Genomic DNA, 22,614 nt, shown 5'->3' with positions numbered 1-22,614 from the left:
AGTTTTATACATACCTATTTTTAAAATTTGTCTATTTTTTAAATGGCCATTTCTGAAAAATTGCACATTATTACATATGCCAAATCTTCTTCCAAATTAACGACATATTTTCAATGTCTTTGATAATTTTACAAAAAAATTATATATTATACTGTAAGACAAATTCATTATTTGAACAAAAAGTCAAGTCAAGAAAGTTTTACCTTCCGTAACCTGTTACCTTCCCATAACTTAGAACAGCACGCCTCTGTTTGTCTGTTAAGGTCAGTTTTATGATATTTTGAAAAGCAATTATAGCAAAAAAAGGATGAGTTAAACTCAAAGTAAGGCCGTTATTCAACCCTTTTGTCCTTTTTATGGTGCAGATGAAAGACGGTGCACCGAGAATACCGTTATGTAAGGTTACGCATGTTTTTATAGCCAAAACATGACACTGGCACTAAAAAGACGTAATAAAACATGTAAAGTAGATACCGTTATGGTTATAGGTTACATTTAGAAGATTCTTAGATTTATTTAGTGTCGTGTTATACTTCCAATTGTGAATGTCTTAGACAACGCAGAAAGACTAGAGTTTTAGTTTGGTTTTAAAATTTTACTGGTTGAGTTAAGATACGATTTCAAGTTTCTACTTATCTATAACGTTATAAAAGAAAAGGTAAGTAATTTTATTTAAACATATTTTGCTTTTATCTGATTTAATTTGCTACCATTTTAAAACCAACAAACGCGTTTATTTTGCATTTCTATTCTGATTAACGGGATCTCCGATTGTCCTAAGTATGTTTTTAAATCCTTACATCCTTACTTTATATTTCAAGTTGGTCGATTACCTTCTTATGCATTTTGTTATAGTTTACGTTATTTGTTAATACTTTGATTTATATTTGACGGCAATTAAAATAAAAAATATGAAAAGTATCATTTACTTACCATATCTATTTCGGCGTACAATCACCTTCGTCATATGAATTAATTCAATCTATGTAAAATTATTTATGGCTGGGTGGGAACATTGACTTCTAAGAGAAAATTTGTCCGACTAAATCATAATATTTTCTCATTTACTGTTTTCTATATCACTAATAATAAGCAATTCTACTTGTTCTACTTAATTCATGATTTAATCATTGCTCTAATAATAAGCAATTTTACTTGTTGATTGGCGGATTAATAACTCTATGAAAGGTTATCACTCCATCTTTTGCGCGGTCATCCAATACTTCTTCTGCCGATTGGTGACTTATCTCTTGCTATTTTGACGACACGGGTCTCCTCCATTCTACTTATGTTGTTATTTCATTCTTTTTTTCTATTTTGTGTCCATTTATTTATACACTGTAGGTACGTTACATTTTCTAAATTTTGTAAACTAAATAGAAAAAAAAAAATTGTTAAATACCACGTTTATATGAGAATAAGGCCCAATTGATTTTATCTAAAAAATTTGAAGTTTCGATTTCCACTCCAGAAATCGTATTAAACAAAGTATTAAATAATTTAGTTAAAAAACGGTGTGTATAACCGCCAAGATTGTTTACAAGGTTATGTCATGTCAACAAAATTGGAGGTTGATTCACTTTTGCTCACAGTGTTATAGGCAACAGCTACACTTGGCTAAAAAGCACGTGAGGGTGGATGTTTTCCCCATAGAAATTTCTAACTCTGATTATTCTAAGTGTTTGGTATTATTAATATGTGCCGTAAATGTTTGTATGTGTGTCGAGTATTCCTGTCTAGTGAATGTGTGTTGCATGTTACATAGATGTATTGTATACGATAGAGGATGATATGTACAAAGGGTTTCTTATTCCGCTATTGTTTGTATAGTCTTGTTGGTGACTTCTTCTTTAAGTATTGCCAACCAAAGCCTGCTATATTCTGCTGATGGGTGTGCTAAACATTGTTTTCTTCATTGACTAGGATAAAGGCTGCTTCCTTAATTTTCATCTTTTTCATATTATTTCTTATTTTCACCTCTAAAATTCAAAATTGGGAAACAGCACATAATATATCTAGGCAAAAATTGCATAAAGGGCCCCTCAACTATCCTTATGTAAATCCGGCCGCAGTCAAATTAAACAAAAGTTCGGTCAATGGTAGTTCTTACATTAAAAAAGTCGAAAAACTTAAGAACGGAGAGCCAAAGAAAATGTGCTGCTAGAAAGACATAAGATTTATATTTTTACAAATGTTGCGTTTTTTTTTCAATACCAGTATAACTACAGTTCAGCCTTGTCTTCAGAAAACTACTGAAGCGCCTTTAAAAAACTTAGGAGCAACCACTCCGACAAGTGCTGCTAAGACGGCACAAGACATCTCACGCTTTCACGCATACAGAACACATACCTGACCTCAACAAGGTAACAGCACCATTTGATTTTCAAAAAAACGCTGAATCATTATTAAAAACTAAAAACCGCTGCAGTGATAATTCAGTTAAAGAAAGAAAGTTTCCAGTCTAACCAGTTAAGATTATGCTAAGCAAGATTTCATTCGTTTATGGCAAATTCGGATTTAAGTTGTCTTCAACTATCTGTATGTTAAGATTTTGCTGATTTTGGTTAGATACATCATAAGTCGTGCTAAGTAACAACCTATCAGGATACAACATTGGGTTGATGTCTTGCTAAGCCTTAAAACCACAACACACTGGTGATCTGAGCAGAAGTACCCACAGTTCTCGCACATGTAGAAAATGTATATTTGATTTTTTTAGCTGTTCAAAATCTAGAAAATATTCGAATTCTTATGAATCCGGGTTTGTCTATAGTCTCATTAATTTGAAATTATTCGTCATCGTCTCTAATTATGTTATCTTTTATTTAAGACGTTAAAACTTTATTATGATATATCCCAATCGTAAGGTATTTTAGGTATTTTAAATCAAAAACAAAAAACAGCAAAATCATCATTATGAAGCCTTCTCCATTGACCATTTATTGTAATCAGATTATCAGTCTCAACTCTAGCTTGTGCCACATCAGGAATTAATAATCTTGTCAATAATTGTTGAGCAGCATTAGCTGTAGCACGTTTCATGTGGATCGGTGGGTACTGCTTTTTTAATAATGATTCAGCGTTTTTTTGAAAATTAAATGGTGCTGTTGCCTTGTTGAGGTCAGATATGTATTCTGCAAACGTGAAAGAGTGAGATATCTTGTGTGGCTCTAGCAGCACTTGTCGGTGTGGTTGTTCCTCATATTTCTGAAAGAACTTTAGTAGTTTTCTAAAGATAATGCGGAAATGCAGCTATGTTGGTATTGGAACATTTTCTATCGCTGTTCTTCAGTTTTTCGAAGACTTTTCGGCGGTTTTCTAAAGACTAAAATACAATGCATTTATTTTTGACCACTAATTTATATTTTTCGTTCAAATATGCATCAAGAAAATATGTCTCTGTTCTTTCATAAATCAATATTTTCGTTCACTTGACTGTGAATAAGTGCGATTGACGTACACTGAGCACCTGAATCCAATAAGTAAAGAAGGCTGTAGCTTCAGAATAATAGTTTTCCAGACCTAGTTCCCATTGACTTTTTTAATCTAAGCACTGAGAATCATTGACCGAACTTTCGTTTAGTTTGACCGGGGTCGGCTTTCCATAAGGACAGTTGCGGGGTGAGCAGTTTCCTTTGCATTAAAAAAATACATATAGGTATACACCAAAAAATAAACAGTATTAAAAAGTAAATAGTAAAATATCACGTTAAAATGACCTTATCAGGCTTTCTACGCCATTCTATTCTGTCTCTTGCTTGCATTTTCCAGTTGCCGACTCCGATCTTCTTGGCATCTTGTGTTACCCCGTCCATCCACCTCAGCTTTGGTCTACCCCGTCTTCTCATTTCCACGGGTTGCGCTGTTAGAATCTTTTTTATCATGTTTGACTCAGGGGCCCGGGCTACATGTCCTGCCCACTGCAGACGGTTTCGCTTAATTATAGTGGTAATATCTTTACCACCAAACGTATGCTTGTAGATATTCTGCAGTTCAAAGTTATATCTACGCCTCCATATTCCGTTCTCAGAGACCGCTCCAAATATCTTGAGTAGCACCTTGCTTTCAAAAATGGATAGAGCGGATTCATCTGTTTTCGTTAGCGTCCATGCCTCTGATCCATATGTGAGAACGGGTACTATCAGTGTTCTATACAGCCTTATACGAGTTTTTTGAGACAGACATTTGTTAGCTAAGTACTTTGATAGACCATGATAAACATACATATACATTATACAAAAAATATGGCAACACAGTTACGCTAAGTTACGTTCAATGCCCTAAACTAATTATTTCCCGATCACTAAGTACTGTTTATTTACTAAGTAATGTTCTAAAAAGAGATTTTAATTTTAAAATACCAGACTAATCTGTAACTGTTGGTAATTTACTCAAATAAAACCGCATAATCACTTTAAAAAAATCGTTCAATTGCGATTTTTTAAATTTGTCAATACAATGGCACTGTCAGTGTTATAATATAAAAGTAAACATGGATGACAAACACATGTTCCTTACGGGTAGAATAAGAGGGTGGCTCTAGAAAGCTAATATTTCAATGGGTGACCTCCCTTTTGAAGATGTCTGCCTCGTAAATCGCTTTACGGCCATAACTCGGCGCTGTACATATCAATAGCTGGATTACACTACTTTATTTTATATTTATTATTTTTTTCGTTTAATAAATTAAAATAGTTTTAAATTATGGTATTTTCATGTGCATGCTTACATTTTGTACTTAATTTGTACAAAAAACCTTTTTTGAGGACGATTTCCAGAGTGGAAATGGAAACGTCAAATATTAGTTAATTAAAAATGTGATTTTCATCACAATCAGAACCAAAAATTGTGGCTTAACCCATAAAAACATGATATTTAACTTAACCATTCCATAAGAAAAGTTTCTAGTTTCTAGTTTCAGAACCTTGACAGGAAAAATAATTATTATAATGTTAAGGTGCAGTGAAGAATCTGGCCTTAACGTTTAAAAAAATCAAATTCATGAAAATTTAAAGTAAGAACGTACAACAATAACGAAACACTAATAGTAGGAGGCAGTATGTAGAAAATCTAAACAAGTACAGGTAATTGGGAACAACAATAAAGAATATGACTAATTTTAGAGAAACGATAAAAAAACTTGAATGAAATCGCCATGAAAATTATTGCATGGAGAATGATCAGAAAGGCAACAATGAAAAATCATATAAATAACAAGGATCCAAATCAACTTGTAAAGCTGACCAAGGAGCAGAGACATCGTAATAAGTGTCTTCTTATGATATAATTTGCTACCAGAAAATAACATAAGAAGGAAGGGTAAATAGTGAATTCTTTTCAACAGTTAAAAAAAAAATCTAAATATATTGTAAACTCGATGCACAAAAATTAATGAAATTCAGTATCTCCCTTAAATATTATGTTCATATTAACTGTGATTTTAAAACTTGAGTAATAACCAGTTTTTTGGGAAATCGTTCTGTACATATGTACTTTCCCAACGAAACGAAAACATTTTGCACCGAACGAGATATGCAATTCTGCGAAAACAATCTCGTACTTTTTTTACTACGCTACTTTTATATGTGTTCAGTTTTGTTCTGATTGCTGATTACGTTCTACATTGTTCGAGTCGTTGTTTTTGGCAACGGCGTCAACACTACAATGTTAACATCAAAATACATGTGTCATGTGCAATTTTCGGTACATTCAACTCTTTATCGTCATTTTAAATTTAACAAATAAAATGGTGCATCTGGTTATGTTTTGCGCATTCCTCTATCCATCTGATAGGCGACTGACTAACGGCATTCCTCTTTAAAACAGCTGTTTTTTTCGCGTTTATCACGGAGCTAACCATTTGTTCGAGAATAAAAAGAGAGAGCAATATTGAATAACATCATACAGTGCGTTGTAATATGTATATACTCTTTAATATATTTATAATGGAGCTATAACAAAGAAATAGTAAATTGTACAATAAGTAGTACGTATGAATGAACGGATCTTATTTTCCGCAACTAGTTTACGATAGACAGTCCATGAGTCGCATATTTTTATAGTAGACTATAATGTAGGGTGTTTGTATATTTGTATATATATATATATATATATATATATATATATATATATATATATATAAGACTAGGACGACAAGTCACACTGTCTGTCCGGTAGGGTAATTACAACACCTAGGAAAGAAATCTATATATATATATATATATATATATATATATATATATATATATATATATATATATATATATATATATATATTGTTATGGTGTGAATTGGTCTAAAATATTTAAAGATCCTAATCCAAATTAATTCCAACGACCAAGAAACTCGATTTAATACATAAATAGGAAAATTATTTTTGTAAAAACCAAATAGATAAGAATAAGAATGGTTTTTCTAAGCTATGATAAAGTAAGTAGATATCGATATTATACCAATAGTCGGTTTTTAATATACAATTATCTCAAAGGCACAGGTATAGGAATTTTTTGAATACAAAATAGAAATCTTTTGTGCACAGAATTTTGAAAGTAAGGAGAAAGCTTTTGGTATAAGATGAGGGTAGATAATAATCTTGGTGTTTAGTTTAAAGTACAAAAGTTTAGTTTAGTACAAAAAGAAAGGAATTATTTATAAAATTTAAAAAAAAAACAAAAGTTATAAGGTCACGACGACAGCGTGTTTACTGAGAAAGTATGGAATGTAATTGGTTGGAATTTAAGATGTGAAGTGTATATACTGGAATCTGCTTGGTAGATTCGGTAGGTCGAGCGAAACGACGCCATGCCGATTTTGCGATGACGAAGGGGATTTTACTGTGTTCTGATGAAGCTGGTTGTTTTTTTGCTCCATAGCCTGCAGTAAAAGTGAGCAGAGTTGCTTGTAAATAAAAATTGTGTATAGTGTTTGATGTGTCTGTGGTAAAAGCTAAAGGAGTAGTAGCAGTTAAAAGCGGAATTTACATCCTGTAGTAAGGAAGACAAGTGTAGTGCTAATCGGTGAAGGGAAAATCCTTTGTCCCTGTGGATTAGTAAAAAATTGTGTTCCTGTGGGATAGGTGTTTATCCAGAAGGTGTTGTGGAGAAACTGAAGCGGCGTTAGTGTGTATGAGAGACTTTCACCAGCTGACGAGAAAAGGGGTGTGTGAAGCATCCAAGAATACAAGTAAAATATAATCGCATGTCTCGCAAAACAGGACAACTAAAAACAAAACAGGTATATCGATGGAAGACAACCGTATATACGTTTTTCTGACTATTGGTCATCTTTTAGAAATTGTGTATTATATTTAAAAAAATAAAAAATTTGAAAGTTACTAAAATAATTAAACAAAATTTTTAAAGAAAACAATAATGGAGCTATAAAAAGTATTCACTCTGTCGGCACTCACCAATTGCCAGGGGCTCTTTTTTTAAATTTAATGGACAACTGTACATATATGGCAATTGATTGGAGATCCCGTCGAATCCGATGGGCAAAACACTAGGGTATATATGAGAAATAAAATTTTATTTACTTTAAACAAAAATAAAAGTAATGTTACAATTAATATATAATACTTTCTTTGATTTCAAAGACTGATTCTCAGTGGATTTATTGGTTGTATTTTACACGTTTGTATTTTTCAATTAAGTTGATTTAATTTAGAACGTAGTTTTTAGTTCCTAGCGAGTCGTCAGTGTATCCTTTGGCTACTGATGTAAATTTTCATCTGCTGTGTCGTTTCAAAGGCATTATTGAAGCAAATCTTCTATATTAGCGTTTTGTTAATTTTTCTCTATAGTAAAATGCTGTGGCGATCGTTATAAAATTAGCGATACGAAATAGTTGGAAGGGTCCATTTACTCGACGAGGAGAGTCCGTTATATAACATGTAAACGTTTTCAATTTTATTAAAATCTATAAGAAGGATATTAACTAACAGTGGTTTTATGTAGTTTCTCTCCAATTTTGTATTCTTATGGTATCTAAATGTTTTAAGATATTATTCTCTAAAAGTAGCTCTACTCACCTTTGTCTTAGTTCGACTTTTATCTGTTGGCGGTCGTATATGCCTTCTAATTCCTTTTTTGTTCTAATTCAATATTGCCCAATTATACTATCAAATGTAAGTACTCATAAATCCCGTAGCAGAATACTGTAAAGATATCAAGAACAGTGTTTTTTGTTGCAGAAAAATAAGGTTTTAGGCAGATTTTCAAAGTGTTTGTAGTTTTATATAAATTTTTTAACCTTACTTTATTAACAATTGTACAATTTTTCGGATGAAATTTTGTAATGAGAATTTGTTTAATTCTTTGCCTTTTGTCACTTTTTGTTTTTATCATCATTTTAAAAAGTACCAATTTATATATTTTACAACCTATATTTCTTAATTGCCTAGCTAGATTTAAGCAACGTGCTTCAGATTTAACTAATATGTCAAATTACAAATAAATAATTGAATAATTTGAATATATGCACTGAAAGCAAAAATAAGAAATTTTCAAGAATAACAAGAAAGAATTATACTCGTTCAGATATTTAATTTAAAATATATAGCTTCAGTTAAAAATTGAATAAATGTTACAATACGATTTGTACCAGTAATATCTATCTACAGGACCAGCGACAACGAGCCTGCAAGTGAGGAAAAGCAGGCAAGCGCCAAAAACGAGCCTTTTTTCTGTTAGTGTTATACAAAATAGTAAAATAAAAAAATTAATTTTTTAAACGTGATTTAAATCCCAGTCATACTACGCTAATCTATGTTATTTTGCATCGCACACACGTAAAATGCATAGAATTCCTACCGTGTATTAATAGAAATTATTGGTAAATATATTATGTTTCAGAAAACAAATAACAATAACTAAGGTGTCAGCAGGATCGAAAATAAATGATTTGTAGTAAAATAAACATTTCACATGAAATTTATTTAATCAGGAGTTTTGTTAATTTAGTATTCTATGTGTTTAGTAATACATAATAGTTTGTCAGCTTACTGTGGAGTTAAAAGAACATTATCTAGTGTTGCATTCAATTAACATAAAATTATATTTGCTAAATATACTGTACTTTTATTACATTATGGTTTCACATAGCCTGCATAAGCATAATATTGAGATTTTAAAGTTGTTATTTTTATTTATTTAAATACTAAATTTTGTACGATTGCCAAAAGATTAAATAAATATAATTAAATTAAAAAAAAAACCTGAGGGCGCCTATGCTAGTTTTGCAGGCGGGCATCTTATACCATAAGGCTTCTTTCAGACGGACGACATTTTGTCGTAGTCGTGTACGGCAACGATATCGTGTATAGCAGTTAACTTATTGATTAAATGTAAACTTTCACACGACGCGATTTAAAATCGTAGTCGTACACGACTGTCGTAGTACCCCGGTAGGATCACTGCGACGACACGATGTCGTGATCGTGAACAACTGCAGTGGTACAAGCAAGTCCATTCTAGTTTTCACACTTGTCGTGCGTAGGCGAAAAAATCGCGATTTATTCTAAACAGTTGTAGTGAATTTAGATTTAAAAATATTTGTTAAATATTTAAATTTAAAAAAAAATCTTCTCTTCTTCTTCTTCTTCTTTTTATATAGACATGACTCTGTCTGTTTTTCAATTTGCCTCCAGTAAGCTGTCATTCCATCGTTTGCGTGGTCTTCCTACTGATCGTCTTCCTATTGGGGAACCGTCTCTTGCCGTCTTTACTACTCTATTTGTTGTCATTCGGCTTACATGATCGTTCCATTCTACTCTTCTATTTTTTACCCAGTTTTTGATGTTTTCCACCTTGCATCTATGTCGTATATCTGTACTTCTAGCTCTGTCCCATAGTGTCTTACCATCAATTTTTCTAAGTGTTTTCATCTCTGCTGTTTCTAACATCCTTTTTGTCCTCTCTGTGGCAGGTCTTTTTTCTGCCGCGTATGTCATTATTGGTCTGATGACTGTTTTGTAAATTCTGCCTTTCGTTTCTTTCACGATATTTTTATTTCTCCATATTGTTTCGTTTAGGCAGCCTGCGGATCTGTTTGCTCTATTCACTTGATCTTCCACTTCGGTTTCAAGCTTTCCGTAGCTAGATAATGTGATGCCTAGATATTTAAACTCCATCACTTGTTCTAAGATCTGACCTTCCAGCTCCAATTTACATCTTAGTAAATTTGCTGTTATAACCATGCATTTTATCTTTGTTGGGAAAATTAACATGTTAAATTTTCTGGCGGTTATATTAAATTGGTGCAGCATACGTTGTAAATCATCTTCACTTTGAGAGAGTAGTATTGCGTCTTCTGTATAGCAGATTATTTTAAGTTGTTTTTCTCCCATTTGGTATTCTTTTTTAGTTCTTACTTTTTTTATTATTTCATCCATAATCAGGTTGAACAATAGAGGACTAAGTATATAACGTCTTTTAGGTTGACCCGGTCAAATGCCTTTTTAAGGTCCACGAAACATAGATATGCCGGTTTGTTGTATTCTAATGACTTCTCTTGCACTTGCCTCATTATAAATATAGCGTCGGTGCATGATCTTCCCGACCTAAAACCTTGTTGTTCTTCTGCTAGTGTTATCATTTCATTCAATTTATTTGTTATCACTTTGGTTGTTAATTTAAGTGTTGTATTTAATAAATTAATTCCTCTGTAATTTTCCGGGTCCGATTTGTCTCCCTTTTTGAAGAGAGGTATTAGGATCTTGATCTCCATTCTTGAGGAATTCTGTTTTGTTCCATTATTTTTTTAATTAGTTTTAGTAGTTGTTTGGTCAGATCTGGTCCTCCGTACCTTAGGAGGACAACGACAAAATGTCGTCCGTGTGAAAGAAGCCAAACTTTTTTTCACGACACGACACTGCACGACAACGACAAAATGTCGTCTGTCTGAAAGAAGCCTAATACTGGTACTGTCTATACATATAAAAGGCTAGGAAGTCACACTGTTTTATCCGGTAGGGTAGGATTATTTTGATTTACAATTGCCTGCTGTTTAAATAATGAGCTGAATATTTGTTTGATGTAGTATACGAACTTTCATGCACTCGATTTCAGGAGCTGTTATTGGTTAGGCACCACGAAATTTTAGATTCTAAATTAATTAGTTTCTTATATTATTCCATGCGTTATATTTATGCCTAGGTTTTCTTATGCTTCAAAACTTTTAAAAACACTTGAAAAATAGAATACACAAAGTACTAGTAAGGGTTGAATGTGAACGGCTTGTTTATGAGATTTATTACATTACTGAAAAAGAACTGTCCTGCATACGTTTCAGAGAAGCAAACACAATATTATTGAACAAAAAGAGAAATCAAACGATTTCTACCTAGCGAAACCGAATTCAAATTTTTACCACTGTGTTTCCTAAAACTTGCGAAACAAACAGCTGGATAAATTACTCGGCAAGGGAATCTAAAATTGCATTCCACATGCCGTTCATCCTGGTCAAAATTCGTAGTGAATTCAGTTTCTGGTACTCCAAACGAAGTAAGTAATAAAACATAATGACGGTATTAGATTTTTGTTTTGATACAGGGCAGCGACAGTCGCTTACACGTATTTCGACCTCTTTGTGGGTATACCGTTCTGAGGAGACTGGAGACTACAATATTATCCATTAAATTCGTATTTGAAAGAAAATATAAATTGTACAACAAGGTTGGGACGAAATTTTGTTGCACAACTCATTTACTTACGATTTTTTTTTCGATTGTATGAACAATTTTAAAGATATTTAATAAAATATTTTATAGATAATTATTGAGGAAATAAGTATCTCTAAGGAACTCTAAGTATCCAAGTTAAATATTTTTATTTTTAAACAAAGTTTCTTGAGTTACATTACTAACTTGCTTGACTTCTGGGTGGCAAATTCCCTCTGTGGACGTCGACTATAATTTCAGTGATTTTTTAGATTGTCCGTATTTTCAATAAGGTATTTCCTTTAATTACAATTAAGTCAAAACACCACAAACCCTAGACTACCAAAGGTATCCATATCAGCTAAGGATATGCGTTCACTACTGCACATCAAGAAATTTACTACCAATGTCTTTGTCACTGAATATACCTCCAAGTACAGAGGAACCTATCGAAGTCTTATCACAAAAGCTTAAAAAATGTACTATGAGAATCGTCTGGGAAGCTCTAAAAATGTTGCAAAGGAAACTTGGGCCATAATAAACGATCTTCGGAATAAAACTAACACAGCTCAAACATTTTTTTCCAAACCCTGAAAATCTAAATAAATAATTCGTTAATGTGAGTAAAAATATAACATCAGCTATTTTGCCCCAACAAGATTCTATTTCCTATCTCCCTAATTAAAAAAGATTCTCGAATTAATTCTTTATAAGACCAGTTGATAAATCTGAACTAATCCAAACAATCAGTAGTATCAAAAGCAAATCTTCCTGTAGTACCTACTAATGGACTATCCATAAAAATTTCTTCGAAAAAGGTATATTTCCAGAGTGCCTAAAGACAGTTATTATTATTCCTCTTCATAAGGGTGGTGATAAGTCTAATGTCTGCAGCTATAAACCTATTGCCTTACTACGGTCCTATCCAAAATTATTGAGAGATTTAAAAAAGCCCAACCTATGTCCTTTCTCGTTGAAAACAACATTTTATCACAAAGTCAGTTCGGCTTTTTATCTAATAAATGTACCAGCTATGGTACGTTTTCTGTACTATATGAGGTCTATCAAGCACTAAACAGCAATCCTTATATTACCACTGAGGTTTGTGACTATGCCAAAGCTTTTGATTGTGTAAATCACGAAATTTTGATAAAAAACTAAATTTCTACGAAATTCGAGATATTTCTTTGAATTGGTTCCAATCTTACTTGAGGAATAGGAAACAACTAGTTAGAGCAAATGATACTGACTCTAGTCACAAAAGCATTGTATGCGGAGTACCACAAGTTTCAGTACTGGGTCCTCTACTTTTCCTTATTTTTATAAACGAATTTATAAAAAATCGATGGAAAAATTTTTCTTTTTGCTAATGTTACCAGTATTACCTGGAAGAACTCTAATATTGCAACTCTTCATGCAATTATAACTTCTGATCTACTTAAAATAAAAACCTGGTTCAACTTTAATTTACTCTCTTTTAACGTGGATAAGACAGTAGCATTGTCCTATAAAGGACCTCTTGAACCCTTGCTTCTTAACAGCCAGATCAGTATCGTTGATTCTGTAAAATTTCTTGATATTTTTATAGACACAACCTTAAATGGTCCCTTCATATCGATTGGTTAAGTAAGAAACTAGCCTCAGCCTGCTATGCAATAAGATCTGTTTCGAAGTAAATGAATTTAACATCTTCCAAAATAACATACTTTTCTTTGTTCGAGTCTCATCTTCAATATGGCCTTCCTTTTTGGGGTTCTAGTACACCTGCCCAATCTGATGTTATTTTTAAATTAAAATTTAACAAAAAAAAGCAATACGGTATCTTTTTGCTCTCAGTAGAATAATAACACATTGCAAAAGCTACTTCAAAAATCACGGGATTTTAACTCTTCCCTCTCTATATATTCTAGAATCTGTTTGCTTAATTCGTAAACACCTACATGTTTTTTCAGCAAAACCTAATTATGGCTACTCAATTCAAGCTTTGATGTGTAATTACCTATCCCATCCACTTTGTAAAAAAATCTATAATATAGTCGGCAAAAAAAATTATACAACCATCTTCCTTTGTAACTTAAATCTACAACTTCTTTCCCAAAGTTCCATAAATTGACAAAAGGCTATCTATCTGAAAGACCTTATTATTCTGTGGAAGAGTTTCTGAACGAATAAGTAAGAAATTACAGTACGTTTAGGTACAAGCAACAAAGTATTTTATAAGTAGTTCATAAGGTTTTAATATGCAATTTGCAATTTAGTGAAATTTTGCAATGGATAGTATCTTTTATTACGTTTTATTCTGTGATATTGATGATTTATGTAATTTTAACAAATTTTAATTGTTATTGTTATTATTATTATTTTTTTTACTTTTTGTAAGCTTTGTACATAAAAATTGTACAATTTTGAGTGACAATAAAACATATTTCTATTCTATTCTATTCTCTAAATTACTAATAAAACACAATGTATAAAACATTATTAAAATCATACATGTTTCTGAAGATTAAAATGCAGATTCAATGATTCGACAAATTAGCATATTTTTATCGATCTTTGATTGGAATATTAAGATATATGGTAATGCTATTAACGGTGAGTCGGTGAGCTATTTACGGTTGAATGGTACAATTAAATTTTTTCTTATTGTGCAGAATCTTCATAAATAATTGCGTTATGATTATTTTATAACTTATAAGTTATAAAATTTTTGTGTAATAAGTTATAACAAAGTTAAACGAGTAATATGATGGCATATCACTAATTGCGTAATTCATCTTACTGTTCTTCTTCAGGTAAATATGTTAATTTTTATGTGTTTTTAAGAATTTGTAAAAAAAGCTTGTATAAAACGTAAATATCTTGTTTTTTCTTGTCGATTAGCCCAACTTTGAACATATATATCTGCTTAATGAACAGCAACGACTGTTGGCTTTCCGGCTAAAAGTTTTCCTTGGCAAATTCTTCTATAACTCTGGAAATAACTCCCGGCCAAACGAGTACAACCTATTTCTGTAAAAAGGATTCACTATTATATTCTCAGCTTGCTCTACCTCTCTGTAATTTTCTTTTCATCTCTTTTTTATATTGCAGAGCCGGACTTCAATTTGAAACCAGATTTTAAGTAAATATAAAGGATTATCGCCTATTTGTGCATTTTTATGCATGCTAATTCCTATCACAATATTAAAGGTATTAATTTGACATCGGTAGCTCGCAGGTTAATGAATCTTAATATAGGGGTTCTAATCGCTCCCCAAACAGCAAAAAAATAATAAAACCAAAAAAACACTAAAATATATTATGAATAAAAAAAGTTAAATCGAGTTAATGCTGTCTGATGAGAATATTTTTATTTTTGTTTGGTTTTTCACGGTTTTGGTTTGGTTTTAGACGGTTTTCCGACACGCGAATAATTATCCATGCACGATCAAGGAAGCTCTTAAAGTTTGAAAACTGAGAAGTTAATGCCGCAAACTTCCAACTATTGACTTTGCGATTTCTTTATTGTCATTGCAAAAGCCAAAAGCACGGTAAATTGGTAAATGTTTAAAATCAAATGGTATGTTCGTTGGAATCATTGGTATATGTGGGATTAAGATATCCTCTCCTTTGTACTTTCCTTGATGATCGTTGCTTTAATGACATTATTCATTTACCTTTTCACAGTCAGTCTCGTTTTAATGCACAGTTGAGGTTGATGAATGTTGTGCAGCATAATGACAACAGATCCTACTATTAATTCTAAATTGTTAGGTGGGAGTCCCGGCAATTCCAATTAATTTAAAAACTCTGTAGGATAGTTGACTACTTCATCCTGATTTAGAACTGTGTCAACTGATTTAAACTAAAACAACTTTCCTAGAAGAAAATGGAGCCGTTTCGAAGCAGTATGGCAACTAATTCTGTGGCACTAATATAGCTATTAAAAAAAGGAGTTAGGAATAGAGCGGTGAAAATTAAGGGCTGTAAGTATTTTTTATTGCCCCACAATAAAAACATAAAAATAAAAAATTTTGTTTTCTTTTAAAAAAATACAAAAAAAAATGTTTGGGGTGAACCACCTTTACCCCCTTACCATTTATGTAAGATAGTCTTAAAATAAATCCTTGCTATGTTTACATAAAAAAACAAAGTGGGCGTAAGATATCATCGAAATATTTAATTCGTTTGAAAGGCCTCTCAATGCCTCATGTATAGAATATAACATTATTTAAACGTCCGTGGCAGCTTTGCTGGGTGACACGTATCCAAAATGCCCAATTTTCTATCATTCTGGCGTATAAATTAGGCAGAATTTGACCAATGGCATAGGTTATATTGGCTTTGAGGGCCGCTGTGATTTGTGGCTTATTGGTATAGACCTGCAACCTATGAAAACTCCCCAATAAAGAGTCTAATTGGGTCAAATCGCACGATTTTGGTGGCCAGCTTAAATCACCTTTACGTATGATGTATCATCTGTGTAGAATGTAGCACCGTCCTGTTAAATTTACATGACGGTGGTTTCCATATTACGATTAAGTCAAAAGAAGTTGGTATTCATCGATATAAAGCGCTTGACTTTGACGGTGATGACCTAGCCAACGTAGTTCCCAAAGAAATATGAACGATGATGCTGCCAGCCCAAAATTCATACCAGACTATTTTTCGGGATACATTGGGTACTTTTGGATCTAATCGAGATTGATGTCGTCCTAAATTCACAAATTCTGTTTGTTGGCGCACCAATTCATCCAAATATGGCCCTCATAGTTAAAGATGATTTTTCTATAAAAATTAGGGTAAGCCTCAGTGTCCATTTAGCGAAGACACGTCATCGTCTATGGTCCTTTACCTTCAGCTTCCGTGCAAGTTACATTTTATATAAGTGCAGGCCCAAGTCACAACGCAAAATTCGCTAATTTGGTGTGTGTTAAAGGTTAAGTTTTTGTAAGCGACGTGAAATTGGCTGCACCATACCTGATACTCTAATGGACAGCGGTTATGTTTTCGGCAGGTCTAAGGTTTGGACAACTTACATTAGGAATGATTAATATTCAACTCCTCTACTTGCATTTTTTATTTAAAAAAAATCATCGCAAATATATTCCTCTATTTCAGATATTTCGTTAACGTATCCAATCTATTGTTTCTTCACTCTCACACAAACATTAGTATTCTTAGTGTATCAAGATGTACACTAAGCACAAAACCAAATACGTTTAGCAGAAATTGTTACGAATATTATACAAGATTCTAAGGATCTGGTCAGGTCAAAGAAATAAAGACACTAGTATTCTCGCAAAAATAAAAATTAGCGATATTCATAATAATACAGAACTATTATATAGAAAATATGCCAAACAACCTAATAACGCTTATTTCTTGGCACATCTTCAATTTTCAGAAACTCCTTTAAAAAATATATATATTCACATTAACATAACTAGGATGAATAACAGTGATTTTGCATAAAGTATATTTTTTGCAAATATGACAATTATACCGGATTTAAATCAATTGTTTTCCAATGAGAGAACCACAAAGATGTATTTTCTTATTTTTAATTACTAATAACTCATGAGTATCTAGGAATCTACATATATAAAAATATCACGACAGTTGTTAATAGCAGAATTAAAATAGTGTATGAGTTGCTGGTCGAATAAAAATGTAAAACAGGTATTAAACAGACGTATGACTCTACTAGTAATAAAAAAACAATCCGTAGCAAATAGATCATCTCAATGCTAACTTTATTTATACCCACAAACAAGGATGCGGTAACAGTTATGTCGGTCAATAGATTTGTATCTCTTATCGGGATATATTATTCTCCATATCGTGTAAATAGTTTATTTGTTCTCCGTGTATGACAAAGTTAGTGAGAAAAAGTTAAAAATAATATAATTATCGATAAAAAAGTGTTTCTTGTTCTTCAAGTGCTGTCTCCTTTAAGAAGGTTGGCTATCATTACGGCTATCTTCACATTTGATACTGCTGCTCTAAACAGCTCAACAGAATTACAATTCTACCATTGTCTTATATTATTTAACCTGGATATACATCGTCGGCCTATGCTACTTCTTCCATCTTATCCGATATAATAATCTGCAGCAACTCATATCTTTTACCTCTCATGGCATGACCCAGATACTGCAATTTTCATATTTTAGTTTTATTTAATATTTTCTTTTTCTTATTCATTCTTTAACGTCGTTGTTCGTAACCTTATATATTCAACTTATTTTTAAAACTCCTATAAACTCACATCTCAAAAGTGTTTATAATAAGACATAAAGACAGAGCCACAGGAACTGTGTAGAAAGAGTGATAAAACATAAAATCAAGAAAACTTAAGACAACAAAAATACAAATTAACATAAAAATCATGATTAACAGCTATTCCAACCATCGCCGGATGTCCATCTGTTTCTGTTAGCTGTTTTTTTGCATCAATCCATGAGACTTCTTATTAATAAAATAATCACCACGAACAGAATACCAGATGTATGGAGGAGAGCGATCATGGTGATGTTCTTCAAAAAAGGAGATAAGAAAGACCCCAACACTTATCGAGTAATGAATCTATTAAATACACCACTCAAATTGACAACAAGAATAATAGCGACAAAAATAAACGAACGAATATCTCTGCAAGAGGAGCAGCAAGGATTTCGGACAGGAAGATCATGCACGGATGCAGTTTTTGTAATAAGACAAATAAAAGAAAAGTCGCTGGAATACAACAAACCAGCATATATGTGTCTGATAGATTTGAAGAAAGCGTTTGATAGAGTGAGAATTCGGGACGCGATACATTTATTATATGAAAAGGGAATATCACTGGATTTAGTAAAAACCATTGAGAATATAATATATAAAGATAACATAGCTATGGTAAGATGTAAAGGAAAACTATCACAACCTATCAAATATGAAACTGGCATTAGACAAGGAGATTCGCTGAGCCCATTAATATTTAATCTGATAATGGATGAAATCATAAAGAAAGTTAAAAAAGAAGAGGATATAGAATGGGAGAAAAGGAAATAAGGATAATATGCTACGCCGACGACGCCATAATAACAGCCGAAAATGAAGATGACCTACAAAGATTAATTAAAGAATTCGAAGATACGGCGCTCATATACAACATGGAGATCTCAACAGAGAAAACTAAAGCGATAGTGATATCAGCGGAACCGAGAAGATGTAAACTAGTCGTAAATAACAAAATAATAGAACAAGTGATGGAAACTGAATACTTGGGAATAAAACTGTCAAGCTACGGAAAAGTGGAAGAAGAAGTACAAAAACAAGTGAACATGGCAAACAGAGCAGCAGGATGTCTCAACAACACAATCTGGAGAAACAAATACCTTACAACGGAAACGAAAACCAGAATATATATAAATCAACAATAAGACCGATAATGACGTACACAGCGGAAACAAGAGCAGATACGGCGGAAACACAAAGACTACTGGAAACAACAGAAATGAAAGTCTTACGAAAAATAACAAACCAAACTCTAAGAGACAGAGTAAGAAGTGAGGAAATGCGAGCGAGATGTGGTATAGAGGAAATAAACTCGTGGACCAAAAGAAGAAAAGTGGAATGGAATCAACACATCGAAAGAATGACAGAAAACAGAATAGTACGAATAGCAAGAGACAAATCGCCAGATGGAAGAAGATCATTGGGACGACCAAGGAAAAGATGGTCAGACAACGTCAATTATTGAGGCTAAAAACCGAAGTAAAACGGGCATTTTGTCTATTTATAAAGTAGGAAGAAGAAAATAAAGAAGAATCCATGAGCAATGATAAGTTTGACGGTAGTATATAGACTAGTCGATTGTTTTTGATTTAAATGTTATATATATATTTTTTTTGATGTTATGTTCGATTTAAATACTGTTCGTGGTTGTTCAAATGCTGGCTAGGGAAGTAAAGTCTGTTCAAATTGTCCATTGACCAACAGGTTACGTTTTACCAGTTCGATTTTTGTTTTAGATATACCCACTTAAATAGGCAGAGAGGTCTTGTTGATCTCTGGCCGTTTCCGGGTGTTTTGCTCCTTAGGAGTACCTATACCAAATTATTGAATTAATTATTTATTTTATTAAAATAATTTTTGTATATATTAATTAAGAAGTTAATTAAGTAATTACTAAACTAATTCAGTAATTTATTTACTTTATTTAATTTTTTAAACATTAACGTTGTTCAATTTTTCATGCGAAAAATATTACTATATTTTTCGCTGTATCAAGTTCTAAATTGTCAACCTAAATTTTAAGTAATTAACTTAGCCAATCCTTAGTACAGTTCACCAAATATAGCTGAAAGTGTGAAATTCCCATTGCCTGCGCTAACAATGAAGTGAGAACGCACATACAAACGGTCTGGACCGTTAGTGCGAGTGCGAGGTCCGTCGTTTGACGAATGCTCATCATGATCGTCACGCGTTTTCACACTTTCAGCTATTTTTGGTGAACTATACTTATTAATAATATCCATTTTTACCCCTACCCAAGTACAGACATTTTTGGACAATGCAAACCAAAAACTATCTCTTCACTATTGGCTCCCGTAGCAAACAGACGCTTTTTTCGCACATTTCTGTGATATTGGTTCCCACAGAAAATAGACGTACCACAGCGCCACCTCTTTGACATATATGTCTGGAGGGGTGATGTCAATGACCAACTATATTGCAGTAGTTGGTGTTGTTTTTATGGCACCTGTTATATTTGTGCAAGCCATCCGCTGAATACGGTTTAGTTTGTTAATCACTGTTGAGTGTAGAACTTTTGGTATCCAAGCAATAGCTTCATAAGTTAGCATTGAGATAAAGACAGCAGTGTAGATTCATAGACAGAAATTTGGTCCATATTGGGATTGTTAGTGAAACCGTTTGAACTTGAGAACCTAGGTCCAAAATCGTATACGAACCTCCGTCCAAATTGGAACCATAATTAAATGAGAAATTTAAAAATAACACCCATGAAGAAGCAAGAAATATAAAAATAAGAAGGGTAATTATAATATAACTCACCCAATGAAAAAGAGGGCTACCTTGATAAACGGAGTGGTATTACATCTTGTTGCAGATGGAAAATGACAAGATAAAAAATTTGTGTATATTTACATTGACAAACACCTGCCTACATAAAATTACGGTTTGTATGTTAAATTCTAAACCAGGATGATCATAATGGTAGGGTTTTTGACCATGGGTTGGCGAGACGTAGAGATACTCTTTGCAGCATCTTAAGAAGGTATCATGAATAGTCAAAAATAAACATCTAACGAGATTTTTTACTACTGCACAAAGTTCATAAACTAATATCGCAAGAAATGTTTGGAAGAGAAATAAGTTACTCCGAATAGTTTTTAACGGGTTAGAACATTCTTATTTCTTTTTTGTTTTGGTAATATAACTAAATTGTTTTCTTTTGAACTTTTACTAGCTTGTCTAATCTATTCTATCCTACTCAAATTTCATTTTGGTTTTCTCATTTTTGCCCTATTTTCGGCATAATATGATTGTATTTTTTAAATAATCAATCCAGCATCTTTTCCGCTAAAGCAAGTGCTACATATAAAGACCTTAAATGGTGTTGTGAAAATTAGTGGAACAAAATTGCCGTGTGCACTGATTCATTATCAGTATTAAATGCATTAAAAAACTTTAAAGTCACAATTAACAACAATATATTCATATTAAAAATTTTTTAACAATTACTAAAATTATCAGGTTTATAATATTATATTAAATTCGTATGGATTAGGGGACATTCAGACATATTGGGTAATAGTTGTACAGATTCAATAGCTAAAAATCCACTAAAGTACCCACATACAGAGTGGCCCAAAAGTCTGGAAAAGACCAATTAGGTATCTCGTAAATTGCTAGTCATAATTTTACAAAATTTGAGGTACACCTATTTTGGGATACGGAGATTCCGTATTTGATATTTGTAATATTGCCAGATTTGCCGTTTCTCTTATATTATTATGTAGTAACTTTGGGTTTTCAAATTCATCACCCTGTATATTCAGTCATTTAAGGAATCTCCTATTCAATACGAGTTCAACCATATGTAACACTTATGATTTTATGTAGTCTTCACATCATGACTTCGTTTAGTTCTTTATAGATTTTTTTGTACTTCTTTACTTTATAGATATCTACTGATATTACTTTATAAATAGCCTTGTATTACCTTCCTTTTTGATTGATCAGCAAGCCTGCGCCCTCCTCCCGTTTCTCCTATTTGCATTTCTTTTCTAGAACAGTTGGAGTCCGCTTTTTAATACCATATTTTGTTATTCTTTTAGTCGTATTTTGACATTTCTATCACGATCTATTTAATTTTTTTTGTATTTCTTCTTTTAATGCTAGCAAGACTAACAATAAGATTAAAAGGAATAAAACGTGTTTAAATATTTTTTTAATAGACAGAAGCAAAAGCAGCAAAGCAGCAAAAATAAAATTAGAGAAGTCCATCTGCTTATCAAGAATACACCAGTGGACCGAGTAAAACAGTTTAACTATCTTGTAACAATAGTAAACGAACAATGGGATCACCCACAAGAAGTAAAATATAGAATAGAGAAGGCTAGGAGTGCATCCAACAACATGGCCAAACTGTTAGATTAAGATACCTTAATCTGGAGATAAAAGTAAAGCTCCTACGATGTTATATCTTCTCGATATTATACTACGGAGTTGAATCTTGGACACTCACTGAAGCGTGGCTATACAAAAGAATCCTAACAATATCATGGACGCCAAGATAACCAACGATACTGTACTACGAAGAATGGGGAAGGAATAATAGGTGATGTATACCATTAAAAGAAGAAAGTTAGAATATCTCGGACACATAATGAGAAACGGCACTAAATAAAGATTACTGAAAATAATCCTTCAAGGCAAAGTATTCGGAAAGCGAGGAATCGGGA

At 32.5% G+C, this 22,614-nt stretch overlaps 1 long non-coding RNA gene across 1 annotated transcript in view; it reads left to right on the top strand.

Moving 5' to 3' along the window:
• The first annotated feature begins 411 nt into the window (after positions 1–411).
• LOC140433249 (uncharacterized) overlaps positions 412–22,614 on the top strand; it is a 182,079-nt gene continuing 159,876 nt past the window's right edge. Inside the window, exon 1 of the long non-coding RNA XR_011949898.1 lies at positions 412–658. This is a non-coding gene — a long non-coding RNA (uncharacterized lncRNA). The remainder of the gene's footprint in view (positions 659–22,614) is intronic.

This window comes from Diabrotica undecimpunctata, chromosome 2 (genome assembly GCF_040954645.1).
Source record: "Diabrotica undecimpunctata isolate CICGRU chromosome 2, icDiaUnde3, whole genome shotgun sequence".
NCBI classification, from domain to species: Eukaryota; Metazoa; Arthropoda; class Insecta; order Coleoptera; family Chrysomelidae; genus Diabrotica; species Diabrotica undecimpunctata.
This window is presented reverse-complemented; position numbering and strand designations above follow the sequence as displayed.